Source organism: Meriones unguiculatus, chromosome 2, assembly GCF_030254825.1.
Source record: "Meriones unguiculatus strain TT.TT164.6M chromosome 2, Bangor_MerUng_6.1, whole genome shotgun sequence".
In the NCBI taxonomy this organism is placed as follows: Eukaryota; Metazoa; Chordata; class Mammalia; order Rodentia; family Muridae; genus Meriones; species Meriones unguiculatus.
Genome location: NC_083350.1, coordinates 42,012,491 through 42,038,664, shown reverse-complemented (window position 1 = coordinate 42,038,664; position 26,174 = coordinate 42,012,491). Strand labels below are relative to the sequence as shown.

The following is a 26,174-nucleotide window of genomic DNA, read 5'->3' as shown; positions in this document are numbered from 1 at the left end:
GGGAGCTGAACGCTCCGCCCCAGGTTAGTTGGGTGATTTATAGATTCTGGTCCATCCCAGCATGCCCAAGGCAGGGGCAATTCCTGCCTGGCAAGCATCTATTGGTCAAGATGCTACATTTTGAATCGATTGGCTATAGGAAGGTTCCCAGACCATTAATGACCAGGTGTCTCTCCCTAGGGGATGGTCCAGTTTCCTAGCAACTGTATCTCTAGTGGGTGGGGAAAAAACGCAGTGAGGTAGCTCTCCCCTCAGGGAATTTACCTACTCTACATAGTCTTAACGATCGCTGCTTATCTTTTGGTCTCTCATGGGCAACTATTTCAAATTTAATCCTCATAGGCCAAGCAATATGTCTTGTTTGTGGCTGGTTTGATGCAACTTGTGCCTTATGTGTGGACATATTCCACACCTCTGTTTCCTTATGATCCTCAACCAATTGGCAAGTTCTGTCACCTGTCTGAGTCCTGAATTCCACGAGAATAATTCTGTAGATTTCTTGCTTGTGAAGATGCCACCTTGGTCCAATGGCTGGGTGGGTGGGATTACGGTTTCTTTCTGGACATTGTAGTCAAATAAGAAGGTGTGAACAATATCCTGAGGGTTTTCTACAAGTAGGCAGACAGGTTTTGGTCCCTCTCTGTATATGTCTTAAGTTGAGAAGAGAGAAAGTTATGTTGCCCACACCTTAATCTTTCTAAGCAAAACTGAACAGTCAATGGTCCAATGCTATGGGACAACATCCGGCTTGCACAAGGTGGTCATCCAGGTCTGACAGGAACCATGACTGGCATCATCCCTGACAAGCTTCTCATGGTCAGTTTTTGAGAACATAGGTGAAAATGGGCCTCTCGTAAGTTTTCTTGACTCTAGGATGCTGCTGTATAGGGCAATCCTCCAGGTCAAACTGCGACCATCTTCAGGAATCCAGCTGTGCTCGCTTACTGATGATCACCATTGTGGATGATCTTTCTGGGAAGGAGAGGTCAGGGAATGTTAGGAGACCCTCATCTGAGTACCTAGCCACTTCTCCCAATCAGTTGTATACAATTCTGTTGTAATTGCATGTGGCCCCAATGACTCTGGAAGGTGCCACTGTTTATAACCGGGAAGGAAGAAGAGGGGGAGTTCCATCAACACAGCCACGGGGAAGCCATCATCCCTGCTGGACACAGATCTTCCAGGGTGGCTGCTTTAAGGTCACTGTTCTCCTGCCCACAGCCCCCACCCACTGTTCTGTAAATAAGCCTAATAAACCCATTGGTTCCCCCTGGGGAGAGTCTGTTAGAATGCCTCAGTTTGTCATTGGAACCTTAGAAAAAGGGGTGGGCATTGTCCATGGCTCCCCCTGGAAAGTAATTTCAGCAAAGAGACGATCTCTGCTTTCACACTATACCACCCCCTCCTTGCTAATGTTTATTTTAAAAACAGGTCTATAATAAAAGTTCTAGAATACTTCATCAGTAGAAAAAGAGCTAGCAGCCAACAGCTTCTGAGGTGAGCTAACTGCCTCATAGGGTACCAGTGGGCAGGAGTGAGGCAGGCATGGGCAGGCTGCCACTCTCTGGGCCAGTCCATCTGCTCATGTAACTTACATTCTGATGCAGCCTTTAACATGCATTTTGAAAGTCACTATGGTCTCTTTTCTTTCTCTCAATGACAGTGTTTCTCAACCTTGCTAAGATTTCATGACACACATCTTGTTCTTACCAGTGTTCTTTGTAGCTCTGTGTACCTACTACCCACACCTAGGTCAGAGGAGCTTGGCTGTGGCCTGGGGTTAGAAGTCTGCACATTGACCAAGCCTTGCTGGCTGCTGTGAAAACCCCAGCTTATTGATCTGTATGACAGAGGCAAAAAAACGGAACAAAAATAACTTGGGGCTGGACCCTAAACCTCTCCAGAGAGGAAATTCAAAAGCCCTTTAAAAAGAACTTTTCAATTGACACCTAGGCCAGGAATTTACTCAAGCCTGGAGAATATGCATATGTGCATGCTAGTTTAAATCCTTTTACAAGCCAAGCACATGAGATAATCCGAAGACACTCAAAGGCTAGAATAAGCCTTGAGTCGCTAACATTTCAGGCAAAGGCAAAGGCCGCTTACTGTATTGATAGTCCCCCACTTCTTGCTTTCATTTATTCCTGAAAAAAAAAAAAAAAAAAAAAAAAAAAAAAAAAAAAAAAAACAACAACAACACAAACTTAACAAACTGTGATGTCTTCCCTGGAACAGTGGCTATTTTGTTCTCTGCTAACCATCTCCCTGCCCCTGAGGGCATTTTAATTTTCCTTTGTGTCCCCACTCCTATCTGAACTCCCCTCTGAACTGACTTTAGCTACAGGCTGAGGAATGTGGTCTGGACCTGAAAAGTCACAGAGGCAGTGATGGGTACACAGCCTTGGTTGAATCAATGAAAAGCAGCCCAGAGTTTGTTGAAAGTGGTATTGGGGACGATGAACTAACGGCTAGATAGAACAATTGATGGCCATCTTTTATTTTATATATTTATTGATTTTTTTTTTAACATGAATGCCTTCATGTCTATGCGCCACATGTCCCTATGGGGGCCAGGAGAGCATTTCAGATATCCTAGAAGTGGAGTTATAGGTGGTTGTGAGCTACCAACTCATAACTCACAAGTGCTGGGAACTGAACCCAGATCCTTTGCAAGAGCAGCACCCCCACTACAGGGGCCATCTTTGACTCCTTATATAAAATGCCTGCCTGTGGATGGAAGTGATGTCATAAACAGCAAGCTCAAGAGGAAGAGAGGCAGAGTAACCTGGATGAAAGCTCTGACTAAGCTGTGCCTGTGACTACCTACTGAATTTTCCGGGGACTGAATCCATGAATCTGCCAGCTTGATGTGGGCATGCATTTCATATGCAGTATGCCTGGCCTCATGAGAAATTCTGGGATCCCATGTTTCCCACTTATATCTTCCTTCTTGTCTTAGACTTGATTAGCTTACATGAATCTCTGTGAGGATCCGTCCCTGAAACCGATTAGTACTCATTAATCTATGTGAGAATCTGTCCCTGGAATAACCTAGAATATGCCACTGTGTAGATACACATTCTCTTGACCAACACAGTAATCCTTTCTGAATCATGGATTGCCAGTGTCTAGGCTTTAGCACTAAAGCATGAAAGCATGCAGCTAGCAACTGAAGTCACCTCTCATGAAAATGACTGTTCTAAAATTAAAGGCCAAATGAGCTTCTCTTGTGAGCTCACAAGACTCCTTCTGCCATCTGCACCTTGATCAGGCTGGCACGCTGCACCCTTCCTACTGTGGCTACATCCTGCTCCCTTAGACAGCTCAGTGCTACAAGACAAGTCAAAATAAACCTTTGCCTCCATTGAAGCCTAAGTAAATAAACCCCTGATCATACGCCAACTCCTGTCAGAGCATGTGTCCTCATTCATCTGCAAGACACAAACAACCTGGTTTCATCTACCTGAGGGCTACTGGGTGTTCCCAGAACACTGTGTTCTGGCAGAAAAACAGCATCCAGCTCAGGGCTGGCAGAGAGACTCCTTAACTGGCTTTACCCTTCCTAAAAGATGCTCTCCTGATCCTCTGCAGGGGCTCTGGGAAGACGAGGTTCTTAAAGACCTACCATTATGGTTTTGTAGTGAGGAGGTGGGCAGAGACAGGATGAAAGAACGGAGGTGAAAGATTGGGAGGATGGGGAAGATGGGGAGAGGAGGGCAGGGAGAGAGGGCTGGACGGGAGCCAACAAGACCTTTATTGTGACTATTTAAAATCCCTAGAATAGAAGTCGGACCTGCCTTAAGACAAAGAAACTGCAACAAGGACAGATTCTTTGTGCTATTAATTCATGCAATTAAACCATGCGGAAAGCTGGGTTACCAGAAATATTTCCATCACAAAGACAGGTAATAGAGAAATTAATTTAATCCATTAAAAATATAGTCACAAAAGCCTTTCTCCATGAAATCAGATTCTTGGTTTTCTCTCTCTTTAACAGAATTTTTCCTTTGCCATAAAAAATAAATAAATGTGTGTGTACATAAGTATGTGCAGTCACCTCTCATTCCTCACAGGGGATTGATGCCAGATACCAAAGTCTCAGATGTCATGTTCCTTGTTTTAACGGCATGGTATTCTCATGCAGTCTCTGCACACCTCCCACTCACTATTATCCTCTCTAGTCTATGAACAAAGTCTACTGTAATAGACACTAAATAATTGTTAGGTTAGCTCCCTTAGAGAACGGTGACAGCCTGTACATGTTGAGTGCAGACACAACTTTATTTCTACTATCTTTGCTCTGCATTTGGTTGAACGCAGGCCCTACCGCTTGCAATGTACATACACATGTGAACTTCTATGGTCTGCTTGCTCACTGAACAATGGGATGTGGTGCTCTTCCATGGCAGTACATCCAGAGCTCATTCTCAGAATGACTGCCTTTTGTCCCCCCAAACAGCTGGTCTGCACAAGCACAGGTAGCTACTTGGGCTGTTTATAGCATCAGAAATTATAAATGTGAAGATCTCTTGGGTGGGTATCCGCAGAATGAAGTCTTAACTCTGGGATTGGCTCTGTGTACTTGGACTTTTGATAGATAATACCAAATCCATCATGCCTTGTTGACAATACCAATAAGAGTTAGGCATGATGATGATACCTGTAATGTCAGCATTCCAGACGCTAGGGCAGGAAGCCTACTTGCAGGGCAAAAGGTCTAGAGTTCACTTTCAGGTTAGAAAGCTCATCAATCCCTGAGCTCAAGAAACCACTGTCAAAATACCACCTATCTCTGGATTCACCCCAAGCTCAGAACTTGAAATTCCACCAGCCTCCATCCTGGAAAGCTCTACCCTGGAAGATTCTGCCCCCAAGAAACCCTATATAAGTCTGTATCCTGCTCAGTCCCCTGCTGCTTCTCATCCGAGCAGAAGCAGCCACCCTCTTGTATGAGGGTTGTTATACAGTGTGGCTTTGTGGCATTCCTTGCCTTCTGACCGCCAGGATGCCTTTCCCTTCGGAGCTGTAACACTTGCATTGGGGAAACCTTTCTTTTCAGAGCTGTAACATTTACACTGCTTCCAGTTTTAAATCTGAATCCAGCTGGGGATGCAGAGCGAGACTGTTACGAACAAACCTCAAAAGAAGGAATCATTAGTTATCTGATCAATAATAACAAATTTCTTTGTATATAATCGGAACCATAAGGCAATTTTGGTTTAATGACACTTCTTGTTTGGTAAACTGAGCCCAGTGGTAGGCAGGAAAGATGTGTCAATGATCAGAAGGAACAGTGGGGCCCTTCTGTGTGTGAAAAATGTGGCTTCCACTTTTAAAGCCGTCTCATGGTTATGGAATCTCTAAGCCTCACATCTGCATTCCAGGCAGCAGGAAAGAGGAAGACAGCAGGGGAAGCCACCCTACAGTCAGCTGGCTCTGAGGAACCTTCCAGAGGCCTGTATAACATTCCTTACCTCACTGGCTAAAGCCAAATCACATTGGCCACACATCATATGGGAGTCTGGAAAATTTATTCTTTGAGAAGCAAGGAAACCAGTGAAACAAGTCTCCGCTACTAAGAAAGACAAGAAAGGAGGTAAAAGCCTCTCCCACATCATCAGGTAAATTCCAGATAAAATCCCAAGTGTGCTTTCCTTTGGATTTTTAGCAGAAAGAACAGGACAGGATATACACATTTTATACAAACATAAAATCTACAACCCCAACACTCATGACTGTGTTTCCGCTCTGTTATATGCACATCTGTAAGCCTTTGTTCTCATGTAATATGAAAATTAATCTATATGAGCAGATGTGTGGCTTGGAATGTCCTTGGTATGTGGCACCAACAGGTAACATACACACACAAACATACTCACACACACACAGACCAGCTCCTGGTACCAACAGCCCTTTAACCCCATCAACCAGCATAACAAACATCAAACTTAAAGCCAATCTTCTTTTACAAATTCTTTTTCAGTTCCCTATATTTAATTTAAAAAATTTTTTTAATTTAATTGCATATCCTGAAAAGATAGATTCCTTAAAAACTACCACAATGCTTTTATCACTTGTCATGTAATAATTTCTTCATGAGAAAAGATGGTCTCAACTTCCCAAGCTGGCTTGAATCAAGGATTTGAATAAAATCCCATGTGGATGGCACACCTGCAGCAAACATGAGTGGAAGCCACCATTCAATATGGCGCCCTACAATACCAAGGGCAGCCTCTCCTGGTTTCTCATCAGAGCAGTATGGAGCACTTCACAAGCATGCTTGACTCTTTGATGTTAGTGTTTTTTAAATTAACCGCATCCAGCAACAATGCAGTGACTTCTGCCTTCACCCATGTGTACGGTCCACTTGTCAGAAAGCCCAGGTTTCACAGGGTCCCACCTCTACACCAGCAGTGCTACCATGGCTAGTCTCTCAGTGACCTGGGCTTTGTGCAGTCCCAAACTTCTCTGCCTCCTTTTGGTCTTTGGACGCCTTGGCGTCAGTCCTTACATACAGGACATATCCTTACAACTGAAAGCTATGCTTAAGGCTCATAAGCTCGCTTATAGGTTGAAACTCCATCGGTTGTTTTCATAGAACTAAAGCAATTATTATGGAAAACTTAAACCACACAACAAAAACCTATGTGCCTTTGAATTTGCAAAGTGGCTTAATCTGTACCCAAAACTACCCCCTTTTCCACATCTATACATTGTCCCATGTACACCCCACCAACATCTTTTTCTGGACCAGTACAGTGCCTCCCCAGCAGGCATCCCAGTCACCCATACATCCTCCACCTGGCACAAGCCTAAAGTGGGTAGGTTTCACCTTCTGATTAAGGATTGAGGGGTGGCTGACAAGGAATTGGTGCTGTTCAAACATTATTTCTGAAGAAAACTTCTGGTTGTGAGTTTCAGAGATAGTCAGTGTTCACACCCAAAAAGATATCAGATGTCAAAAGTTCTGGCAGAGCATTTAGGTGGCTGTAACCCCTGCCCATTGTACAAACAAGATCAGCCTTGGACTCCTGCATTCGCATTCTCTTTGCCAATATCTGGACTTTCGGGATGTCTTCAGGATGGATCTCTCAGCAAGGTTTCTAGTGTATGTTCTACAACTGCACACACACGATAGGAGAGCCCATTGCTGATTTGATTCCTGTTCATGATCTGAGGGTTTGTTTCCTGCCTGCCTTGGCAGCTCTTTCTTACCTTAGATCTCTACGTCACAGCCTGATGCTTTCTTCCCAGCTTTGGACATACCAAGTTTCAGAGCTGTCATTCCCAACAGACCCTACTCACCCTGCTGATCACACACATACTCTATCACCACCACCAAAGACACGGGAGTTCAGACCACTCATCCTTAAATACCTATATTCAGTTATCACCATACCCACTCCCTCTTCCTGTACTGAGGGAGCTAACTACCAAGTGATTGTGAAAGCAAATCCGATCAAAAATTGTGCAGTCACCATGCTCCGTGATGCTTGAGCCATGAAATTCCTCAAGGTGGTGAACAGTCAGAATTATATATGCTTCTTCACATATAGTCTGAACATAAGTTTCGGAGGTTCTTTCCACTTAGGTCGAAAAATTACACTTTTGCAATTCCAAGTTTTCATCTCTGTGGCAGCCAAAGGCAGACATGACAGTGGGAATCCAGATACATTTCTGTCTAGCTCACTCTCTTTGATGCCCAGCCCTAGGTCCAAAGTTCCTAACTTTTCTGCACCGCCTTCTCCATAGGAATCTGTCTCTGTTTTCTTCGGTAGAATAAGTGAATATGTTCCCAGTGGCTACCCTGCGCCTGAATTTTTTGCCTTCCAAAAATAGAGCATGGATCATCCTGTGGACTGTAAAGTGTCCTGACAAGGAAGGGCAAGCTGCCGCGTGCCCAGGTCTTATATAAGACCGTATACATGAAGAGCAGCACAGTGTGCAACAAAAGGCACAAGGCTTGTAAGAGTCTCAGCTTCCTGTCCTCCCCAGCACTGAGCTCAGCAAGGGCAGCTGAGAGCGAGTTATTCCGTCTCTTATTTTTATTACAGTCTGGTTGCTATAGAGGAACAGCAGCTGAAACCCAGCTGTCCCTCGGGCTAAGGAGAAGCCATTTTAAAATGTAGCTTGTACCATGGGCCACTTCGGTGGCAGTTACTGAAGTGCAGAATCTGTGAGTTGGAGAGGACCTCTGAGGAACCAAGGTGCTACTGTCTCACAGCTAGTTAAAGGATGTCGGCATAAAAGTCTAATAGACATGGCCACCCCTAAGTCTCACATGAATACAGGAAGGGACTGGAATAACATAAGAACACACTTCTTCCCAGTTAAGAGAAGAGTCTTACCATAGAAGCCCAATGTACTGACAACCCTGGATGTTGTGGAGGATGTAGTTCTGTTTCTCCATTCTGCTTCTCACTCTCATTTTCATGAAAAAATAAGAAGAAAGACAGTTAAGATCAAAAGTGCCATTTCTGATAAGTACAGATGTCACTGAAAAATTCTGTGATCTAATAAAATATTTCCTCCAAAGAACATAGCTCTGTGTGTTATTTCTCCACACCATCCTTGGTATGTCCTTGTAAAATGTCAAGAAGGAAATGCTCATCATTACAGCCTCACATTCTCCCCGTTACAGCTCAAGCCACCAGACCTTACCAAAAGAAACCAGCATCCTTCCTCGCACAGGCACAGGTGGCAGTGCCTGGATCATGATGCCTTCTGGAGCTGGCAACAAGGAGCTAGACACGGTCAGTGTCAGCTGCTTGGGGCAAACTCAGTTACTAAGCAATTTTAAGTGTATGTACTCCCTGCATGTGAAAATGCTTCCTCAGCTTGTTGGAGGACCCCTACCTGCAGGTATCAGAGCTCACCGGGAAAAGAACCACAAAGAAGGGAGAATGAAAACTCTGTAGAGCCAGAATTAATCACACTAGATCAAAACTTCCAGACTCTAGAATCTAGAGAATCTGATCCTGTGGTTTAATTTTCTTACACATCAGAGTAAAACTTTGGGGGGAAAGGTCTCCGTGTGACAGTTCTCATAACAAAGCTTCCGGGATGGCTACACCAACCTTCCCTGGCAAAACACCTTGCTTCGGCAAAGGGCCTGAGAGCCTTGTCGTAAGAATGAGTTCTATCAACTGGGAAATAGTGCTCAGGGCTAAGGTGGGTTCTCAACCTGTGGGTCACCACTCCTTTGAGGGTCAAATATTAGATGTCCTGCATATCAGATATTAACATTACAATTCACAACAGTAGCAAAATTACAGTTATGAAGTAGCAACAAAATTATTTTATAGTTGGGGAGGGTGGGGTTGCCTTAAGATGAGAAACTGTATTAAGGGTCACAGTATCAGGAAGGTTGAGAACCACTGACCGAGAGGGAGGATTTCTTTCTTTTTTTTTTTTTTTTTTTTTGTCATGTTTTTTTTTATTCTTTATTAATTACACTTTATTCACTTTGTATCCCCCCTGTGGTTCCCTCCCTCCTCCCGTCCCAATCCCTCCCTTCCTCCACCCTTTGCATGCATGCCCCTCCCCAAGTCCACTGATAGAGGTCTTCTTTTTCCTTCTGATTCTAGTCTATCAGGTCTCATCAGGAATGGCTGCATTGTCTTCTTCTGTAGCCTGGTAAGGCTGCTCCTGGGGAGGTGATCAAAGAGCAGGCCAATCAGTTCATGTCAGAGACAGTCCCTGTTCTTATTACAATGGAACCCACTTGGATCCTGAACTGCCATGAGCTACATCTGTGCAGGGGTCTTATAAGCATAAGAATGGCTTCTATGTCAGAGGATGAAAAGTACATGAGGCCTCTTTCATAAGGAGGAGTCCTATTTACTGAGACACAAAGTCCATAAAGAGGGCCTAAATAATTCTCAGGCTTTGGGGAAAATTCAGGTGGAGGCTGGCTCCTAATAGACTAGCAAAGGATCACCAGGTTGTTTGACCACTTATACTCCTGTGTTCCGGGTGACTGGGAGTCATTCTCCCTTTTGTTGAAGAAAGCAGGCCTGTGCGCCTAACAATCTTGGTTTCCCTGATGCTTACTCGAAGCTGTGCTTTCTGCATTGGTTCATGGATAGATAGATATCCAACCTGCCTGTCAAACACACTTCAGAAACAACTCTTAGAGGGACCTATGATTTATTAACAAAAGCTCAAGCAGGGCTGGAATCACTGATATGTGGATAAATATCCCATAATGCTGCAGGGAGATATTTTCTTTTGGGGGGTATTAATATTTATTATTGATTTATCTTTTAGTTAAGCAGAGGTTGGTCTTAAACCAGCTGTATACCCAAATCATCACACAGAGACTGGGATTTATTTAATTAACCCAGAGCACAGTGCTGGACAATAGTTACTCCATTCTAAACCTCCAAGCCCACATAATTTCAGATTTCACCCATTATACTTGCTTTTAGTCATATCTTAGGTCTGGTACATCTCTCCATATGGTTCCAAGACTTCTCCTGTGGATAGTTTCTTATTTGAGGCATTTGTCCTATTTTCCATGTTACAAATACATTTGCAAACTTACTACTTTAAACTCACAAATTGTGGAATTTAGAAGAGTTAGTACATATTGGGCACAGGTATGAGGCAGGCCAACCCAACATCAGCATAGGACTAGCTGGGCCAATCAGCAAAACTGTCCCCTCTGCGACATCATATTTGTCCTACACCAGTGCAGAAAAACTCCAAAAGAAAAATAATGCTCATTCTTACCAAAGGAAATACTGCTTTTTAAAAACAAACAACAACAAGAATTGTATTATTTATTTGTGTGTGGGGAGGGGGGGTATTGTGGAACTTTTCCTCAGAAGATGTGAACAAACGTCTACTCATCTTAGACAAGAAATGAAAGACAAACCAAACTAACAATTCCACCAAATCCAACTAGATGATGCAAAATATTCACTGTAGTTACATACAGGAGTATGGGTGAGGGGTTACTCACAGGGACATGTATGAAGAGTTGCTAACAGAACAAGCGGCTGCATCACAGAGCGGTTCATCCAGCCTACGGTAGGAATCATGAAAGCTGCAACCCTGAATTCTACACAACTTGCAAGCCGTCAGACGGGTTGGGGAGTCTCTTCTCCAGGCAGCAAGGCTGTGCAGAATCTCCTTTCTTCAGAAGTCATTACTGTTTTTATAACCTCAGGGAAGGAGCAGTTCTGTGAATCATGTCAATTCTAGGGTCTCCCTGAGACTTGTAAGTTATGATCTTCTTGAGTCTTAAGACTCATTAATGGAGCTTCCAGAATGGAATGTTTCAAATTAAAATGTCCTGAGCTTTAACAACTCTCATCCCAGGGTGGGAAGTTCCAACTCAGAAGAAATTGTTACGTGTGTGTGTGTGTGTGTGTGTGTGTGCTATGTGTGCATGCATGGTTGTGTGTGCACACTTACAGAGAAGCCAGGGGACAGCCTTGGGTGCCAGCTTCAGGTACACTATTGAATCATGTCATTGGCCTGGAGCTCACCAATTAGGCTAGATCACCTGGTCTTACTGTTTCCATCTGGGATCGAAAACATGTGCTACACTGCCTTGGAGTTTTAAGTGGGATCTGAGACTCAAACTCATCAGGTCATTGCGATTTTAATGCAAGTGCTTTGTTAGATAAATTATCTCTTCAGCTCCTATCTTATTTGCCCTTTATTCTAGTTTTGAAAAAGAACAAGTCAGGTGCTTTAGGGAGTGGTTTCTTCTTGTATCCTTGTCTCCTCTGTGTCCAGGACTGACTTGCTTCATAAGGACTTTGTAATTCTGCCAAAGTCCAGACAACTTTGGGCTGACTTGATCCAAATCTTTGTACCTAAGAGATAACAGCACACAGATTATGATTGAGATCTAGCGCTCAAACAAACTGGGTTCAGAGTCTATTCTGCCTTGGTGACAGACTGGGCAAGTGAAGTTCCACCACTCTTCCTAACTTCTTCATGATATTAGTGTAAAATAACAGCCTAACAGGCTCATAGGTAGATAGAAAGGTTACACAGCAAACATGCATGAAACGGCTCAGCCTTTGGCCAGCACACAGTGCTCCATAATAGTAGCTGTGACTAGCATTATTCTGTTAGCTGAATTGGTGCCAGTGAGCCTCCTGGGCCCATTCGTGAACAGTTAAAGGCCTCTGCTTCCCCTGCAAGGTGCTACAACCAGTGTCTCACCAGACCAAAGAGGCCCAGAGTGGAAAATCAGCCATTGGCCCCTGTGGTCCCATAGCAAGGAATTTTCTGCTTAAAATACTGCAACAAAGGGGCTGGGGAGATGGTTCACTGTGTAGAGGGTTTGCTGAGCAAGCATGAGTATCTGAGTTTAGATATCCAAAACTCACATAAACGCTGGGCATGGAGGCACGTGCCTATAATTCCAGAACGTGGGAGAAGACAAGCAGATTCTACGAGTCTGATGGCCAGCCAGTTTAGCTAACATGGTGAACTCCAGGTTCACACACACACACAAATGCACACCCACACCCATACAGTCAGAAAGGGGGAGGGAAGGAGGAAGGAAGATAATCAGTATTGCAACCGAAATTTCCAGTAGAAAAATCATCCATCGGCAAACGAGGTGTCTTTGGAAGTAGGAAGTGGGTGCCATCTTGAGGATCAGCAGTATGAACAAGCCTGAGGTGGATGTGGGCAGGAACCCTTCCACTGTGTTCTCTGCTCTTGTGTGTGTCCCCACCCCCACCCTTCATTTATTCACCTCACCCAAAGGCCCAGATTCTCTTTGCCTTTATCTTGTGCTAAAATTCTCCAGCTCCCAGGTCCTGGACAGGTGTAAAAACAACTTTCAAAGCTGATCACAGTCCTGTTTCAGTGCCACTTTAGAGATTTCCTTCCATATATATTTTGTCCTAATCAAATATTTCAAAAAGGTGGGGCTGTCCCAACTACCTTCACTTCACACTCACTTCGGGACAGTGTCGTGGAGAGATGAGTGACCAACCAGAGTCTGGCAATGTTCTGGCATTGTAGGACTGCCCTTGGGTTTAAGTCTCCCTCCAGCATGCCTTTTCATTACAACAGGGTTCTGACCAGAAGCCAGTTTTCTCTGGCAGGAGCTAAGCTGGAGGGCAGCTCCAGACCAACCGAAGCCTGTGACTTCAAGGCGATGCAATTCTCCTGACCTCAGTCTGAACATACTGTTCCCAGCTCAGCCAGCTCTACAGTGATGGTGACCAGATCACAGCTGAGGCCCTCTGCTTACCCTAAATGGACTTGCAGCTTAGGGAGTTGTGGAAAGGCTTCAAGGAGTCTCAGAGGAAAATCTGTGAATAAGCAGCAGGCTGGGATGGGCTGAGAAATAAGTTGCCCACCTTCTCTTTGACTACATCTCAGCAGAGAGATAGAGAGACTGGGACAACATCCCCAGACTGCTTAGCCAGTGGCCAAAGGGTATCAACTTCAATTCCCCTGAATCTGCACAAAGCCCAGGACTGTTTCTTGGACTTTTAACCTTCTTCTAAAAACTAGGGATTGTCAGGTTTTTTGTTTGTTTGTTTTACTTGGTTTTTTAAAGAAGGGCAAGGCAAGATTGTGAATCCAAACATGGAAAACAAACGTGTCTCCTTCCTCTGCTGCAGGCTCCTGTTGTTTCTTTGTTCACTTTGCCCAAGGCAGGGGTCAGACTATGTCAACTGTGTTTGACCCATAAAGCACTACACTTTTAAACACCCTATGACCCTATGACATCTCTTTTGAAATACATGCCTGGCTTCTTTGTCACATGACATCAAATGCCTGGATGGTGGTAACACCTTGCTCCCATGATTCACAATTCTTCTGGAATTTTCTAGAGAATCTGCAGCATAGTCCTTTGCATATCTCAGTGAAATGATTGAAGTTCCATCTTACAGAAACTGTACTCTTATGGCCTTCCCCAACAAAGGCATTGTATATCCCTCCTTCCCTCCTTTCCGCTGTGATGATTCAGAGAATGTTAGCCATGTGGTGGACCAAAGCCCCTGGGCTGTGAGAGTCAGTAGAGCTTGTAATTCCTGTTGTGCCTTAGATAGAGAGACTTGAGCTGTCCTCGCTAATCATTCTCAAGAAAATGGACCAATCTCCTTTCAAGACCAAATAAACAGTGCCAGAGGCACATGATATGAGATCCCCTTCCTCCTCCTGGCTCCCAACTTTATGGACTACTGCTAGTTTCTTAGCATTCTTAAAATTACTTATATATAGAAGGATTACTGAATTTGGAAACTGTTTTTTCTGCAAAGTTTTTTTTCTATAAAAAAGAAAGAAAGAAAGAAAGAAAGAAAGAAAGAAAGAAAGAAGGAAAGAAAGAAAAAGAGTTTGAGTAACCTAATTAAGGAGACCAGTTTCTTCAAAGAAACAATTTTGTGTGTAAGGCATTCTTCTGAGCCAGCCTGGATTTGTATGGTGCATTTGTCACTTTCTTCACTGCTGTGATCAGATAATTAACAAGAAGCTATCTAAGGGAGGAAGGTTTATTTTAGCTTACTGTCAAGAAGTCAGAAAATCCACCTTGATGGGGAAACCATGAAGGCAGGAGCATGAGGCAGCAGGTCATATTATGTGTGCAGTCAGGAAGCAAAAATCAGACAGGAAGTGGGGTCTGAGGTATAAAACCTCAAGGCCTGACCCTAGTGGCTCACTTCCTCCAGTGAGACTCCACCCTCTAAAGGTCCCATGAACTTCCCAAACAGTGTTACTGCAGGAACTGAGAACTCCAAACAAGAGACCCCATGTTCTCAGGATCATCATGCAGTCCTTTCCTGTGAGAATTTTCAGCTTCTAAGCTGAATGAGGGCATAGTCCTTGCTCTAGACATCTGTGGGCTCCTCTTTAATGAAGAGGGCTCCCTCCCAAACATCTCCCCAAACTCTGTCCTCTTTCCGGAACGTTTGTGATGCTTTTGGGTACTACTATGCCCACAGTAAAACGAGGAGCCAATGCAATGTTCGTTTGTCCTTTGATGTAGCAGAAGGCGCTGGTCAGTCAACGCTCTCAGGATGAGAGGGAACTTTATGTGATGTCCTTCCAGGGCAAACACAGAGGGAGGGAGCAAACACTGCAGCCCCACATTAAAATAGAATGATTGTTTTTATAGGGCCATATGTCATCACTTGCAGTTGATTTTGACTCATTATTTCTCAAGCCACTGGGAGGAAAAGCTGCTGTAAGCCATCAGAGATGAATATAGACCGGGTGTGGGAGTCTCTCAGTGAGAGACTACAGAACACAGTACTGGCTTCCAGGCTGGATCCCAGGGCTCATGAAAACCTCCCTGAGGGAGACTCCCAGCACTTTGCCTGGTTGGCTCAAATGCAAATCAGGTTTATTCTTCAGTCTCATACTTAGTGAGTCAATATTGGCAGAAGGGGCTGCAAATATCACCTCATGGAAATCCTATTACTGTGTCCCTGTGGCCTCATTTTTATTGCTTGCTTATTGTTTTCTTCTCTCCCACATTTATTATACGGTCTCTTGTCAGGGAGTTTTCACCCTGGTATCAAATGACACACTACTGTATAAAAACCACCACAACACAGCCCATCCTGACGTCCACAATGAATCAAGTCAAACTCAACCTTTTCCAATTCCTTAAGCAAAGTTGCCCAAGTCCTAAAGGGTTAGAGATTAGAGAGCAGGTCTTTAAGAAGTGTGTGTATGTGTGTGTGTGTGTGTGTGTGTGAGAGAGAGAGAGAGAGAGAGAGAGTTGTGGAGTGTTTAGCTTAGTGAGGTGTTTGCTTCTGGCACACCATTTCCCTCCTCAAATGAATTCATTCCATACTGACAGAACAAGCAAGTATGTAGTGTCTTGTGTTCAAAATCTTGATGACTTAGATGCAGTGGCGTAACAAGTCTTCAGGTGAAGCTGTCCCTGTCCTTCCTGAGCTCTGTCAACTTAGAGTACCAAGGTGCAAAACACCCTCTTCTTTGGGCTCTTCTCGTGTTCCCTGCCGTGTGCTGATTCTCAGATGGGATAAGAATGGCCTGCCCCCTGGCTACCCAAGACTGTAGGATGGCTAGCTGAAGACAGAAGCTGAAGTAACTGTGACCAGAATGCAGCCCTCAGCTTAGCACCCAAAGACACATAGGCCACCTCTCCCAGGTGCTACCTCCCCAGAGGTCTCCTCCAAACGAAGGAGTGAGCCAGGGCCTCCCCCAGACCTCTGCAGGAGCCTTCATGAGCAGATCCAGTTCTGTGATAGTCCCTGGTGATGTGGCAAGTTTTCCAGGAAGCAGGCCCATGAGCTAATTTTGAATTGAGCATAGACAGACTGCAAGGTTGCCCAGGGGAACCAGAAGCAAAGACAGCCATTGAGTGGTGGTCTGCCTCCTGTGTTCAATTCAGCAAGTGTAGGACTGTCTGTTTATAGGGAAGCTGCTCTGTCATGGCGTACACATAGGTGAAGACACATCTGTACACCTGAAGCTCATTCTACAAGCTTCCCACTCTGTCTGATCATAGAGAGAGAAACCCAAATAAATGCACTTACTCAATAACAATGTTTAGAAGTCACACATGCTTAATGCAGAACATTTAAGAAATGAGAAATATAACAAGTGAAAGGGTGATCCCTTATGTAGCTACCCTTTCTACAGGTAAGCACTATTTATTTTCCTCTTGGTGTAATTCTTCCCTTCTATGCAAAAACAAACAAAAGCTCTTCTCATATAACTGTAACTGCAGTTTATAATCTGATTTTTTCACTTATAATATTATTAGTGTTTTCTCAGGTTATTAAAAAGTCGTAAAGTATGACTGTAATGACTTTATAATATTTCATGTCACAGAGGTTTTCTGGAAATCTAACTGATTTTTTTATTGCCTTGGTGTTCATAAATCATAGTAATATTATTGGAAGGTACAGCTGGGAAACCTGACTCAAATCAATTTACTTAAGTCCTGTTCAGGAAAGAAAGGAAAAAAAAATCTGTCAAATAGACACTCTTCCTGCTGAAGAAAAAAGGTCTGATGCATCGCGACAAAGCTAACTTTTCAGCTGTATAACAATAACCATTTGAGTAAACTGACTTTATTGACACCCCACCTGGACACCGCTTACCCTGTTCTCTTGAATGGATCAGAGAGTCCTTCCTTGCCAACAGACAGCTTCTTTGGTGAAACTCCTGCCCATGTGGTGGATTCTCTAGGTTTCCAAGACCCAGAAGCACCTCTGCCCTAATGAAGAGAGTGGTGAATAAGTACCGCAGTGACTCAGAGGTTTCTGAAAGACTGATCCGGGTCCTTCCCCACCCACTGGCCTCTCCTTCTTTGTCTCATTGTCTGTGGTCCTTGGTGGTGCTTTCTGGGATCCACTAGTCAATAACAACCCAGATAGGTAATGGGCCTGTCAAAAACATCCACCTAAAGGCTTACCTTTGACAGATTACAGGAGAAGAGGAAAAACCATATTTCACTGTGCTCTCCCTGGAAAAAAATACAAGAGCTTGCATCCATACCTGAAAGCCTATTTGGACCTGCCGGTCTCCTAGGCCATCCTGACTCCTCTTCTTAGCTCCCCTGAATGTTTTCTCCATGATTCTGAGTGGATCTAAAACCCCAGGCCCCAGGTCTCCCCTGATTACGCTCAGAACACACACATTGTTTTCAGAGCTATTTAGAAACAGCCCCTGTCATATTCAAGAGCTGATCTTTGAACAATCTAGAGACACAATCTTTCAAAATGTCAGTGGATTTAAACAGTCTGAAGAGCCTGCTAAATCCAGCCATTAGGTTAATAGTCTTTGTTTATACAGCTGGGGCTTGATAGGAACCTGCAGCAACAGTGACATGCCATATATATAATTTACTGAGGTGCACTTGCGGCCAGTTCGTAAAGCAGTTGGGTGTTTTCAATAATCTAAAGAGCCAGCAACTCTTTGAAAGCTCAAACAGTTTACAAGGGAATTAAGACTCCCCCTTTTTGCAGAAGGCAATGTAAACCTTTAGCACACACTTCCAGAATGCTCTCTGCCAGGATGGGCCTTCTACCCTGATCCTTAAGGAGCCTTTGTTCCTTTTTATTTGGGTTTTGTTTCCCACTCCACTGTATCTTTTTCTTCTTCAGTTTTGGCTTTTCTGCTCCCTGACATTTAGAGACATTGAGACTCTTTGGAGGCTACGTCACAATGATGGATTTCTCACTCCCCCACAGGATCATAATAAAATCAGCACAATTCTAAATCCCAGTCAAGCAAGTGGGCCCTCAGGGGCTCTCCTTGGACCTATCTCTGCATTCCACCATCCATGGAACAGTTGTTGCTGTTGTTGATGTCTGTCAGCTAAGCCAGATGTCGTAGTACTGACCCTTCATCAGACAGCATGTAAGGCGGTGGCAGAAGGGACATTCCAAGTCCCAGGCTATCCTTGGTCTACGTACTGAGTTCCAGGCCAGGCCAGCCAAGGCTACCTACACAGCAAGACCCCATCTCAAAATCCACAAAACTAAACATAAAAACTGAACACACACACTTTCTCTTGACACTATTCCCTAGGCAGAATATACTGCAGTCATACTAAATATGACTGTTTACAAGACACATATATTGAAAGTGATCTAGAGATCATTTAAAGTATTAAGGAAGAAATCACCAGTTATATACAAACTCTGTGCCATTTTATCTAAGGGACTTGAACAGCTCATATTTTGGTATCCTGGTTTGCAACAGGCCTGGAGCCAGTCTTTCATGGGAATACCATACTAAAAAGACAACAGAGTTCTAATATGATGAATACAGAGCAGTTTGCAATATAGACTTATAGACAGGAAGAAACTGGCTGAAGTCACAAGTACAAATTAAGCTACTTCCCAAATGTATGCCTGACAAGATTAGAAACAAATTTGGTTCTCTCTGTAGCATCCAGACCAGTAAAGAACTGCTTGTATTGAACAGAAAGAAGTCTTGTGAGGTTATTGGCTAATGTGATCAAAATAAGGTGCTATCAATGAGAAGGAAATTGACTTAGCAACAGCCAGTAATTTTCTCCTAGCACCTGAATTCACATTGCCCTCAAAAGGTCTAGTGATATAGCCCATGGATCTGATTTATCAGATGTTGGAGTTGTTTGCAATGAACCTCAATATGGCTTGATATTCTTGAAGGGCACATTTCCCAAGCACCAAATTGTTTAAGCCAAGGCTCTAAGTCCTGGGACTCTTGTTGGAGGGCAAAATACCCAACTCAAACGAGCCAAAGGAAAAGACTGGGGGCTGAAGGTTATGTGTCATGTAACCGGGAAAGCCAGAGTCTTCAGAGACACCCAGAGAACTTCTGGCAAGGCAGTGGCTCCCCTGATACCCTCTCTAACCTCTAGATAATAAAGTTCTGGATCATTCCACAGAATGAAACCTCTTTCTTCTTCCTGGTACCAGGAAGTCTTAGGGCCTTGTTGATAAAAATTCCCTCCTACATAAACAATGTCTACCCATCTTCCGAAGGACCTAATGAGAAATGGAAATAGGAAACCACCAAAGGGTTCTCAACCCATGGGTCGTGACCCCCTTGTAAAACTTCTATCTTCAAAAAATATTTACATTATGATTCATAACAGTGTTACAGTTATGGAGTAGCAACAAAAATAACTTACTGATTGGGATCACTACAACTGTACATATTAAAAGGTTGCAGCATTAGGAAGGTTGAGAAGCACTCCTCTAGGGATCTGATGAGTCTTGGACATCCTTACAGAGACTAGGTGAGGGACTACCTACAGAGAAAAAAAAACATACCTGGAAAGTCTTTACTCAGAAGGGCTTGAGGGATTCCCCATAGTTGCATACATGGAACACTCATCCTCCAGTCTTCCACAGTTTATATTCTCTAGCCTCTCCACAATGGCCTGTGCAATTAAGGCAAAGTTGGACATGACAGATGGTAGGGAGTAGCTAGATGCTCAGTGAGGATCCCATGACACTCCCCACCCTTCTTTTATTGGGTACAAACAATCAGCAAGTTCAGCTGTGAGGACTGTTTGCAAGCAAGCATAGCTGAATACCTCAAGATGGCAGTTGTTTGGCTCAAAGGATGTGCATTTCCACCTCTTCCTCTGACTCATTCTTTCCACCACCACCTTCTTCTGCAAAGGTTCTTGAGCCTTAAAGTGGGTGATAAAACTGATTATTCTGAACTCTTGTGCCCTTTCATCATAACTCTGTCTCTGAAACTACTGGGAAAAGTCTTGGAGTCATTTCTCCTACTCAAAACACAATGAGGAACAGAATTAAAAAAAAAAAAACAGAAAATGGAAAAATGCAAATGGGCATGGATTGCAGTAGGAAACTATGACTGCAAACACTGTTGTGAGGGAGCACATTACCTGGAGCCTCAGAAGCAGTTGCTTCTCTGTTGGAGCTTGTGACTTATGTGCTCACCGGCCTTTGTCTAAATTCCCCATACCAGATATGACTTTCCCCCTGCAGAGCTGACCTGAAGTCAAAGCAGAAGGTTGATTCTATCTATAATTATTTGAGCCACTATTGCACTGACTGGCACATTTTGCTTGGAACGGCCATTGTAAAGCATGCAGGATTACTTACAGGTAAGTAAGATTTGGGGTCCAACTCTCCCCAACAACCTTTGTAGAAACTTCTGGCTTTACAGGAGCTAGCTCACACAGAGGGGACCCTTTGGGACATGTTCTAGCTTTATTTCTCCAAATCTGGCAGCTGAAGCATATAATTTCTTCAGCAATAGGGTCCTACCATTTAATTCAGGGATATAGCCAACAACTACGTTTCCAGTCCTAAGTGTAATGTAAAACTGCTCACCTGCATACAACCCAGGAATGAGAAAAGGTGATTTTTGAAGAGATGCCAGGCAAGCTAAGGAAGTCCCCTGTGGTATCTTCTCCTTCACGTTTGTCAGATGTTGATCGAAGGCAGCTCAAGATGCCTGCATCCTCATGCGCTTTCTCCATAGCAGATGCTACTTCCCGCTTGTGGACTGGGGTTTGACTCTGGCTCTCCAGCTTCCTCACAGCAAAGGCCATGTGATATGTGTACAAAGAAACTCTGAGAACAAAGAAACTCTGAAAGGGTAGGATTCTCACACAGAATTTTAATGATCCTGTGGATTCCTGCCTACAGTGGGAAGTGTTGTAACTTCAGATATAAAGCTCAAAACAGGTGTTCTAGGAGAACTGGCTCAGTCTAACTCTACGTACTCAACAACCTACTCAACAACCCCACAATAGTTTGGGTGAAGCCATTATGCCTGGTCCCATATAAAGAAAGTAGGAAGCTATGTCTACAATATTTTGACAACTCTCAAAAACCCTTTTAAGTCTTTTAATTTCTCCCTAGCCAATCAACCAAAGTTTGTATGGTGGGGCATCATTAAATACAAAACAATAATAACAAAAACTAGGCAAACATTCAACAAGATCAGGATGGGTTCTAATTGCAATTCTGTTGTTGATATGATATGTGGTTTGGAATAGATTGTTGTCTCTGAATCATACTCTGACATTCTGTAATCCATGAGTTATTCAGTTCTCCAAGAGAGTAGTTTGATTTCTTGCCCCCGCCTTGGCTGCGTATTAGAACCAACCCTGATTTCTAAGCCATAGCCCCAACACATTAAACAGGAATTTTGGTGTTTGGCTTCCAATACCTATACATGCTTTAAATGTTCCTGGGAATATCCAGGCAGGGTAAGAACCACCGTAGTGAGAATTTTTGGTTTCTCTAAAAACACAGATGTTATGTGAATGTGTTTTTGTTTAAATCCCAGGTGTGGGTTTTTTTATGTGACTGCTTCAGATTGTCCACAGAAGATGACTATGCTTTGCCTCGTGCTCTAGGAGAGGTGTGATTTTGCCAGCTGTGGATAGCTTATGTTTGAAATTCTGGGAGACTATTCTGAGGGTATATAAATGCTAAGGCCACAAGAGGCAGAGCAGCTGCAGCTCTGGAGCAGGCAGTGGCTCTTGTTCCCTGTGTTACTGTTTGTTCCTGCTGATGTTGCTGTTTGCTGGATTGCTGGTTGCTGGTTCCTGTGGAAATAGCCTGACTACAAAGATCAAATTTGCTCCCAAGGAACTCTAATGCCCCTAATCAGCAGGAAATAGTCTAATGATACCAACTTCTAAACTTCTTTTCCTCCTACCTAGTGTTGTAGGGGTGGTAGAGATAGGGGTAGCGTAGGGAGGTAGGAAAAGGAACTCAATAAAGTATCAAAAAGTACAGCTACAAACACTATTCTACTTCATTCCACAACTGCCTAGGAGAGAAAACTGAATGAGATGGCAGAGGATACCTTCCAGAGCCCCCGATGCACTCACTATGGCCCTGCAGCTCAGTGCATCTGACACAGTAACACACTTGCTCTATTAGATCCCTTTATTGGTGCTCTTGGTACCACCTAGTGCTCAGCATCCTCCAAAGAAAATCTCTAGAAATGGGGCATTATCATTTTGATACTAAGTTCTTCATACAAATCATTTAACTGAAACTGTTTCAGCCAAAGGATAGTTTTTACTATTAAGAGAATAAAAACTTCACTGTCTTTTACATCTTGCATAATGAACTCAGAAATGGGAGGCACCCAAGTGATAGTTAAATCATTTTCATACTCTTATATAATAACACATATTTTTGCTCAATTACATGAATCATCACATTTTCTGTAATGTTGAATGCACTGGAAAGCTGGGAGAAATCTATCCTCAGAAATAAGCTGCTTTTGAAAGAAAAAGTCAAAATCAATTGCACTCTCTGTGGCTCAATAATTAACCAGCAGTTATGTCACTTTCAATGATAGGTTGGTCTATGTCATTGAACCTTTTTTTCCTAGGGGAAAAATTGCTGTACAATTTCATGATTCACATCCATACCTCCTGCCACCTAAATCACATGTTCTGTGCAAAACTGCCTCCTACGTAACAGGCCTTTCTTTTCACCTTTGTTATTTGTTCCTTCTTGCCTTGGCTGGTGAGCTCTTTGAAATTAGCAAGATAGAAATAGCCTGGGCTCAGGAAATTACCTTGTCTTCATAAAGCTCCATTAGATACGAGCTTCTAAATATATACCTGATAGGATTCAAAACTGTGATGTAAATGAAGTCAACAAAAAGTTGAACCTTCTTCATTCCCCTTCCACCTTAAATATTAAAACAAGGGAATACTGTGATTAAATAAAAATGAAGGCCTCTCGAAGAACCAAAGTAAAAACCATTAAAACTATTTTTCTTTTTAGAAAGATTCAAACTCATGAGCTATATTTTTCTCTCTCTGAAGGATGGTCCTTGAGTATAAAGAATCTGGCAGGCTAGCATGTCAGGTAAGAGCTGACCTTTGAGTCTTATGTCCACAGAATAGAAACTCAAACATTGAGTTCTTAGATTGCTGTCTTGAAGGAATTTCCTTCTCCTTTGGCCTCTGAATGATTAGACAAGACCCATGCTGGGTAGGCTCTTGAAGGGGGCTGGGGCTCTCCATTCTCTCTTTGTCTCTCTTTGCTTCCTGGCTGCCACAACAGTCTGCTCTGCTCCATTCTCTAACCTTAATGTCCTGAGCAGTAACTGCAGGCTCAAAGCAGTATGGCCAAGCAGCTGTAGACTGATGCCTCTCAATCTGTAGGACAGAACAAACCTTTCTTCCACTTACGTTGACTGAATGTTTGTCACTGTGACAGACAGCTAACTGACACTCTAAAGATCTTAAGGTTTTAGGTAATTTCTCTAATTGGCTGCCAGTCCACTCCACACTATTTCAATGACCTCACTAGTCCTCACAGTCACTGGAGCCTAGAACCTCCAACCTAAGCCTTTGGTGATCATCATTTCCCTTTGTACCCATTCTGCCTGTCTGGGTTTAGCCAGTGACAAGCTGAGGACCATTCCACCTGATCTCTTTCTCCCAGATGGAGTAGGAAGTCCCAACCAATTTTGCCTACAACCTAATTTTTCCCTCTGTTTAAGGGCAAGCAAATGAAGACCCTAAACCAAAATAAGCTTTCCTCCTCACTCTCCTTAGAGAAAAAATTGGAGCTGAATTCCTAAAGGCAAGTGTTGTCAGCTTGCCTCAAAAAGATGTAGGGGTAGGATGTCCTCAAATCAAATAGCAACAAAGGTTCTTACCTGAAAAGGAGGGTAATGTAGTGCTCCTAGTTCTAAAGCTTTCTTAGATAGAACATCAAGGTTCCTGCACCCTTCTGGGGGAGTTAATAAAGCAGATACTTAGAGACATCAAAGAATCTTCAAGGGAACTACTTACTTTCCACAAGACAGCATAGACTATAAATGAACTCACTTTGGCCCTTTAGCAAAGCAGAAATAATCAATTAGGAATATGAAGTATAAATTGCTGAGCTAGTTTTAAACTAATACATTAACTGAAATGATGCCATTCTTCAAGAAAAACAAATCCAATTGATGTGCAAGCAAATTCTTCAGGTTTTGGTGTGAGCCAATTCGTCTTCAATCAGTCGTAGCTGAGAAATTTTTAGAGAATGTAATTGAACATATATTAACATGGGACTATTTCTTTTCTAAAATGTTGGAGGAACACAGTTAATGTATCAGGCATGTATTTTGGTTAATTTCCTTGTCAACTTTATACTGGTACATGGGGGTTGATAGAGGCGATGTGGAAATAAAGGCAGACAGGCTTCTCCAGAAGCAGAATTGTTTAAAAGTACAACTTCAGAGCTGCACTCTTTCTGCTGAAGTAGAGACTGTGTGCATGTGGCATGGGGGTCTTGGGTTTTATGGGATAGAGAGGGGGGTTGTTGAAAGTTGAGGGGCTGTACCCACAGGAACAAGAGACACGTTCAGTGCAAGGGCACAGGCTGCTGAGTCAAGGTCTGACAACGGTTAATCTTCACTGTCAACTTGATTACATTTATAAACACCATAGCTTCAAGACACATTTCTGAGGGAGCTTCCAGATTAAGTTAATTGCAGTGGGAAGAGGCAACTCCATCCCAAATTTGCCATTCTATGAGCTCTAACGACATGGTAAAATTCATCATTCTAGCAATGATGAAGTGGAGTAGAACATGGGAAGCAGTAACAACCAAGGCTTCCTGTCAGCTTGGCTGGTGGAGACAGGTATCCCTTCTATTACGCCACATGAAATATATATATATATATACACACACAATATTTCTGAAACTGACTATGCAAACATCAAAGGGATATGTAGCTGGGAAAGGGTGAGGCTGTGAGAAAAGGATGGCTGAGTGCAGGAGGAAGTTTAGCCTCTTTTGAATAGACTCTGACCTGTCAGATAGCTGCTGAGTGGGAATGGCTCACTGCCCTTGGGTGGTTTAAGGTCTCCATATCCTGATAGTGAGGTGAAGCGCTCGGTGCCAAGATTTCACTTCTAGAAGCCAAGTCACTCCAGGCCTCCTGCTGGTTGAGGTCAAGTCCAGCAGTAGAGTGTGCACTTAATTTTAGACAGGCATCGCTCAGTTCCGTGGATGGGGGGCAGGGCAAGGGCCTGATTTCCACAAACTCCAAAAGTCATTGAAAACAACGTTGGTGGGGCGGGGGGGGGAAGATGGGGGGGAGTTCTTCATCTGCTAAGCAGTCACTTTGTCCTGTCTTGCCTCAGGGCAGTCCCTCAATTTTCCCTCTCCATTTAGGGTGGCTTGTTCCCTCTGGACGGACAATGAGTTCCAGTCTAATGCGCATATCTCTTGGAAGCTCCCATGGTGGAGCTGGCTGCCCTGGCAGTAACAACCTGATTAGACTGAATTGAAGCCTTTCATTCATGAACACAGTTCAAACCGCAAGTGATATAAAAAGCACCTATTGAAAAGTCTAACCCTCCGTCATTCTCTCATCCATCCTCTCTACCTCTGACAACCACACACCCTGCCACAGCGCAGTGGGCTTCGTGATCTTCACCCTGCCTTCCTTGCAAGGAAACAGATAATGCACGTGGAGGCCTTTCACAAACAGTAGACTCTTCTTCAGTTGGAGTTATTGGTATTGAAGGGCATGCGTGGCAGAATGCTGGAAACTGTGTTTCTAGCAAGATAATGGATCAAAAAGTAAGTTATGAGAAACTGAGTCACGTAGGCCAGAGAGGGCGATCCAGAGGCTCATGGTGGTACACGGGTGAGCCTGTTCCACACACGGCAGACAAGCAGGACCATGAGAAATCTTCATTCTCTCTCTCCAAAGTCCCCATGGACTTTGACAAGTCTATCACCGACACAAGGAAATTC

General features: G+C 43.6%; 1 long non-coding RNA gene across 4 annotated transcripts; it reads right to left on the bottom strand.

The window, feature by feature from the left end:
• Positions 1-821: 821 nt before the first annotated feature.
• Positions 822-21,373, bottom strand: LOC132652319 (uncharacterized). Of its 4 annotated transcripts, XR_009589825.1 has the most exons (8): positions 20,769-21,367; positions 19,997-20,095; positions 19,731-19,840; positions 17,378-17,428; positions 17,064-17,179; positions 10,967-11,828; positions 8,349-8,423; positions 822-972 (listed from the first exon to the last, which is right to left on the bottom strand). It is a non-coding gene; the product is annotated as an uncharacterized LOC132652319 (long non-coding RNA). The 4 variants fall into 4 exon arrangements; XR_009589823.1 differs by lacking the exons at positions 822-972; positions 8,349-8,423 and adding an exon at positions 8,453-9,648 and having other exon boundaries at positions 20,769-21,364; XR_009589822.1 differs by lacking the exons at positions 822-972; positions 8,349-8,423 and having other exon boundaries at positions 10,625-11,828; positions 20,769-21,373.
• Between the last annotated feature and the right edge of the window lie 4,801 nt (positions 21,374-26,174).